Below are 6,777 nucleotides of genomic sequence, written 5' to 3' on the forward strand. Positions count from 1 at the left end.
AATAAATAAATATTTGTCAAATGTTGAATGGCTGAATTGTTTACTTTCCCTCCAAAATATGCCATGCTGTCACCCTCCTGCTCTCTGAATGTGCTATCTTCTCTGCATGATCAGTGACTGCCAGCTATGTGCTTCCCTAGCTATGTGATTCCTACCAGTTCTCTTGGGATCAGCTAGGGCCTTTTATCTTCCACAGGGCCATCTCTGACCCATCTGGGTCAACGCCTCTCTGCTGGCTCTCCTTGCCTGTTCCACCTCAGCTTAGCATTCCTGAAGTCTTCACATATCAGCAAATCCCTCAATATCACCAAACCTATAGTCTCCACTATAAAATTGGTACTGGAGTACATAACAGCAAAATTGAGTTCCAAAAGGACTATTTTGGAGGGAGGGAAGGGATGCAGGAGCCTACTGGATTCATTCACCAGTTCAGTGAGCCCCTCCCCTGACCATGGTCTGGTCCTGCAAAATTTTAAAGGCTGTTAGGCCTTGAGGATAACTTGAGAAGAGTCAAAATCTCCAATATCAAATCCATGAACATTAAAGGTCCAGGTTTATAGCTCTCAGGTTACTTATGCTGAGACTTCTTTGAAGAAAGAAACTATGTCTTCCTCAGTTTCCCCACCCTTGGCCCAATGCTAGAAAGTATTAAAATTTCCACAGTGTTTGTGAACTAAATGAGGGGTTTTGAGCTTACATCATTTTATTTTTGGCCATGAAACTCTGCTTTTATTTTTAAATCAGATATTGAAGCACTTTGATGATATAGTTTCCCCATCACAAGAGCACAATGTTTAAAAAAAAAATGAGGATTTCTTTTTACTATTCCTTCTCCAAGTTGAAATGACACATCTAAGACAGAAAATCCAGAAATAGCACATGGTTAGAGCGAAATTCCAGACACTTCAGTTGACTCAGCTCTGACCCCAAATCAAGACACAAGATCTTGACAAGTGACCACCCACACACTTGGGCTAAGCCATTGTCCTCCATTTCACACTGATACTTTCTGGACACACTTTCTAGGGATTAAAAAAAAAAAAAAGCTCTGAATGTGTGACAAGCACAGGCCAACATCAACAGATTCAACCAGGGTGAGTGTGGAAAGGGTCTGGATTCTGGTTCTGTACTAGCCCACTGCTTCCCAATCCAGAGATAATCCAATAGCTTTAAGCCTTATTTCTCAAGTCAGGTCAGGCCAAGGAGACATTTGGAGAACCCCCATCCGTGGGAATATGCCCTCAGCTACCCATGGGAACAGGTAATAAAATGTGGTGAGATCAACATACCCAGTTTTATTTCTAGACTATATAGTCAAAACAGAAATAGTCTAAAGTTGACAAAAATTTTCTCAACTGTACCACAGCAATGATTTATACCTCTTGTAGTCTTAATATTGCCTCCAAATGTGTGAAAGAAAGGACTTCACCATTTCAAGAAATTTAATTTTGATGTCAGAGTAAGTTAGAGTCATTGTACCAGTTCCAGACAGTTAGGGATCTCACCCTGATAAATATTTGTGCAACACATCCTCCTTTAAGATACTCTGTTCCATAGCTGAAAAAAGAAAATGCACTGGAATCATTTATGGACAAATTTAGACATGTTAGACAACAAAATATGCAGACAGCTACTTGGTATGCAATTAAAATACCACTGGTGGGAACGACGGCTCTGGCAATGGTAAGGGAAATCTACTTTTCCCTTCAAAAAACCAATTTCAGTTGACAGCCTCACTCAGCAAACTAAGATGGAGTTCTTAGCATGGCTGCTGGCGAGGGGTCCACCTGACCGCCATTCAGCACTGGATCAGTCACTGACAGACTACACAGAGGGGAGTCAGAAATACTTGTGGAACAGAAGTAGGGACAGCTACATACACTTCACACTGAGTTCACAGACAAGGCACAGCTGAGTTCTTCAAAGCACTCCACTGTTGCAGCCTTCTGGGAGAAAGCTGCAAGAGCTGACCTTGATCCAAAATCATTAGTGCCCCTCTCAGTGTCCTAGAGGGGATGCACTTGAGCTAGAAGTCAACAAGTGCACATAACACCTCGAGGAAGGCCCATGGCAGTTTATCGAGGATACCCCTGCCTTCATCACAATATTCTGAAAATTCCAAAATGGTCATTAAGCTTCCCATTTAATGAAGAAAGGGCCAGTATATTCCATGGTTTCACCATACCTGTGAGCGAGAGAAAGTCCTATCTCTAAGCATACCTATTCTCTTTTTTTAATGGAAAATGTCAAAGATATACTAAAATAGAAGACTAACATAATGAACCTATTGCCTATCACCTAGTCTCAACAATTATCAACTTTTGGCCAATCATGCTGCATCAATAACTCACTCGTTCCACTCCACCAACACTGGATTCCTTAACGCAAATCCCAGACATCATACAATCTCATCTGTAAACATTTCAGACTATCTTTATCAGAGAAAGATAATTATCATATGGTTTCACTCATATGTGGGAATATAAGAAACAGCACAGAGGATCATAGGGGAAGGGAAGGAAAACTGAATGGGAAGTCATCAGAGAGGGTGAAAAACCGTAAAAGACTCTCAACTATAGGAAACAAACTGAGGGTTGCTGGAGGGGAGGTAGGTGGGAGGATGGGGTAATTGGGTGATGGGCATTAAGGAGGGCATATGATATGATGAGCACTGGGTGTTAAATGCAACTGATGAGTTATTGAACACCACATCTGAAACTATATGTTGGCTAGTTGAATTTAAATTTTTAAAAAATGATTTATTTATTTATTTGAGAGAGAGAGTGCGAGCACATGCACGCGGGGGCAGGGGACAGGGCGGGGGGAGAGAGACGGGAGAGAGAAAATCCTCAGGTAGACTCCCTGCCGAGCATGGAGCCCAACACAGGGCTCAATCCCAGGACCCTGAGATCATGACCTGAGCCAAAACCAAGAGTCGGATGCTCAACTGACTGAGCCACCCAGGCACCCTCCGGTCCATCTTTAGAAGACAAGGACTCTAGAACCCTCAGTTTGTTTCTCAGAGTCCATAGTCTCTTCTAGAGGGGAGGGGGGCGGGAGGATGGGTTAGCCTGGTGATGGGTATTAAAGAGGGCACTGGGTGTTATACGCAAACAATGAATCATGGAACACTACATCAAAAACTAATGATGTAATGTATGGTGATTACCATAACAAAATAAAAAAATGTTAAAAAAATACAAGGACTCTTTTTTAACACAGCCATTAACATATATGAAAGTTTAGAAATAATTCTTTAATATCATCAAGCATCCAGTCAGTAATCAAACTTATTATTCATTCAAATTGAGGACCTTATATTGCAACTGGTATGTCTCGTATCTCAATCTGTAGTACTTTCTCTTGTTTTCTCTCTTGCAGTTTGTTATTGAACAAAGCAGGGTTTTTTTTCCCTGAATCATTCCTCACACTCTGAATTTTACTAGTTGTATCCCCACGGTGTCATTTAACATGTCCCTCTTCACCTATTTCTTCCTGTAAACTACTAATTAGATCTAGAGGCTTGATTAAATTCAGGCTTGAATTTTTGACAAAAATACTCCATGAGTGGTTAAATACAGCATCAAGAAGCACATTACATCTTTATACCTGTCTCCTTTTGTGTTTTAGCAGATGTTGCGGGTCACTGAATTATTTTCAGTGGCTACAAAATGGAGATGATTCTCATTCTATTCTTTCTTCATTTAGCTTGAATACTTCTTTAAAGAGAATGGTTTTGGGGCACCTGGGTGGCTCAATCGTTAAGCGTCTGCCTTCGGCTCAGGTCATGATCCCAGGGTCCTGGGATTGAGCCCCGCATCGGCCTCCCTGCTCAGCAGGAAGCCTGCTTCTCCCTCTCCCACTCCCCCTGCTTGTGTTCCCTCTCTCACTGTCTCTCTCTCTGTCAAATAAATAAATAAAATCTTAAAAAGTGGGGGATGCCTAGGTGGCTCACTCGTTAAGCGTCTGCCTTCAGCTCAGGTCATGATCCCAGGGTCCTGGGATTGAGCCCCGCATCGGGCTCCCTGCTCCAAAGGAGTCCTGCTTCTCTCTCTCCCTCTCCTGCTGCTTGTGTTCCCTCTCTCGCTGTGTCTCTGTCAAATAAATAAATAAAATCTTTAAAAAAAATAAAAAAAAAAAAGAATGGTTTCTTCATCAACAATTTGATTACCCTGAGGTACACCTTGAACAGAAAAGAAGGTAAGATGGTTAATTCTTTCCCTTTAGCAATTTTCAAAAAATTGAGTTCATTTGCTAGCATTCTTAAAAGGATTTTTCTGATTTTACTTTTACTATCATTATGAACTCATGAATTAGTGTTCTGTATATTTCAATCTATTGATTTATTGATTATTGTTTACTGATGCTCAAATTGTCCCCATTTTTTAAAATTTGAGTATAGTTGACACACAGTTTACCTTAGTTTCAGGTGTACAACTTAGTGATTTGACAAGTTTATACATTATGCTATTTTCACCACAAGTATAGCTACCATCTTTCCCATTACATCGCCATAACAATATCATTGACTGTTTTCCTTATGCTCTGCTTTTTATTCCAGTGACCTACTCATTCCATAACTGGAGGCCTGTATCTCCCCCTGCCTGTCACCTATTTTGCCCAACCTTCTACCTGCATCCCCTTTGGCAATCATCAGTTTGGTCTCTGTATTTATAGTTTTGATTCTGCTTTTTGTTTGTTTGTTCATTTTTTAAGATTCTATTTATAAGTGGAATCAAATTGGTGTTTGTCTTTCTCAGTCTGGCTTATTTCACTTCACATTATACCCTCTAGGTCCATCCATGTTGTCTCAAATGGCATGACCTCATCCTTTTATGGCTGTGTAATATTCCATTGTGTATATATACCACATTTTCTTTATCCATTCATCTATTGATAGGCACTTAAGTTCTTTCCATGTCTTGGCTATTGTAAACAATGCTGCAGTAAACATAAGGATGTGTATATCTTTGCAAGTTGGTTTTTTTGTTTTCTTTGGGTAAATATTCAATAGTGGAATTATGGAATCATATGGTATTTCTATTTTTAATTTTTTGAGGAACTCCATACTGTTTTCTACAGTGGCTGCACCAATCTACATTCCCACCCACAGTGCACAAGGGTTCCTTTTTCTCCATATCCTCACCAACACTTCCTTCTTGTCTTCTTGATTTTAGCCATTCTAACAGGCATGAGGTGATATCTATCCCATTTTTAACTAATAAGAATCCCTTCAAGTTGGCTCCTGAGTTCTTCTGTCATGATCCCACAGTCTTTAACAAATTCTTCATTTTATGTTATAATAAGGTTTTCCAGGCTCACCTTATATATTTTGTATGGCAAAGCTGAAGTCAGACAATTCTCTAAGGAATGCTTTTTGATGTTAGGGAATATGCCACAAGAGATGTGTTTTAAAATCTCTTGGAATAGACCTTTATGTGGTTATATGTCACCAACTTGATACTCAGTTGGATTTATTTGTTTCCTTTTTCTTTTTATTGAAGTATAAATCCATACAATATCCTCTTAGTTTCAGGTGTACATCATAGTGATTCAATATTTTTATACATTACTAAATGATCCCCATGATAAGTCTAGTTATCATCGGTCACCATACAAAGTTATTACAATATTATTGACTATATTTCCTATACTGTACATTACATCCCCATGATTTATTTATAACTGGAAGTTTTTATTTCTTAATCCCCTTCACGTGTTTTGCCCACCCCCTAAACATTCTCCCCTTTGGTAACTAACAGTTTGTTTCCTGGATCTATGAGTCTGTTTCTGTTTTATTTGTTTTGTTTTGGTTTGGTTTTCATATTCTACATGTAAGTAAAAGTATATGGTATTTCTCTTTCTCAGATTGACTTATTTGACTTACCATAATACACTCTAGGTCCATCCATGTTGTTGCAAATGGCAATATTTTATTCTTTTCTATGGCTGAGAAATATTCCATTATATATATACCACATCTTTATCCATTCATCTATTGATGGACATTTGGGTTGCTTCCATATCTTGTCTATTGTAAATAATGCTTCAATGAACATAGGAAGTACATATATCTCTTCAAATTTGTATTTTCTTTTACTTCAGGTAAATACCCAGAAGTAGAACTGCTAGATCATATGATTCTATTTTTAACCTTCTGAAGATCCTCCATACTGTTTTCCACAATGGCTGCACCAGTTTTCATTCCCAACAAAAGAGGTTTCCCTTTTCTCCACATCCTCGCCAACCGTTGTTATTTTTTTTTTTAAAGATTTTATTTATTTATTTGAGAGAGAGAGAGCATGAGAGGGGGGAGGGTCAGAGGGAGAAGCAGACTCCCTGCCGAGCAGGGAGCCCGATGCGGGACTCGATCCTGGGACTCCAGGATCATGACCTGAGCCGAAGGCAGTCGCTCAACCAACTGAGCCACCCAGGTGCCCCGTTGTTATTTTTTTAAAATGTCTCTTTGATAATAGCCAATCTGACAAGTGTGATATGATTGTGGTTTTGATTTGCATTTCCCTGATGATTAGTGATGCTGAGCATCTTTTCATGTGCCTGTTGGCCATGTTTTCATTTTTTATTTGATATTTTAGAGGGAATACATATATATATATATATATATATCCCCTTTCTTTGATCACTTTTCTCCACCTTACTTTTTCCACTTAACAATACATTAACAATATATCCAGCAATCACTTCGTAAAGTATATAGACATCCTCATTTCTGTTTGTTTTTATAGTTACATAGTGCTCCTCATTTATTTTTATAGC

The sequence above is a fragment of the Leptonychotes weddellii genome, chromosome 8, assembly GCF_054177405.1.
Source record: "Leptonychotes weddellii isolate Sample4059 chromosome 8, ASM5417740v2, whole genome shotgun sequence".
Lineage (NCBI taxonomy): Eukaryota > Metazoa > Chordata > Mammalia > Carnivora > Phocidae > Leptonychotes > Leptonychotes weddellii.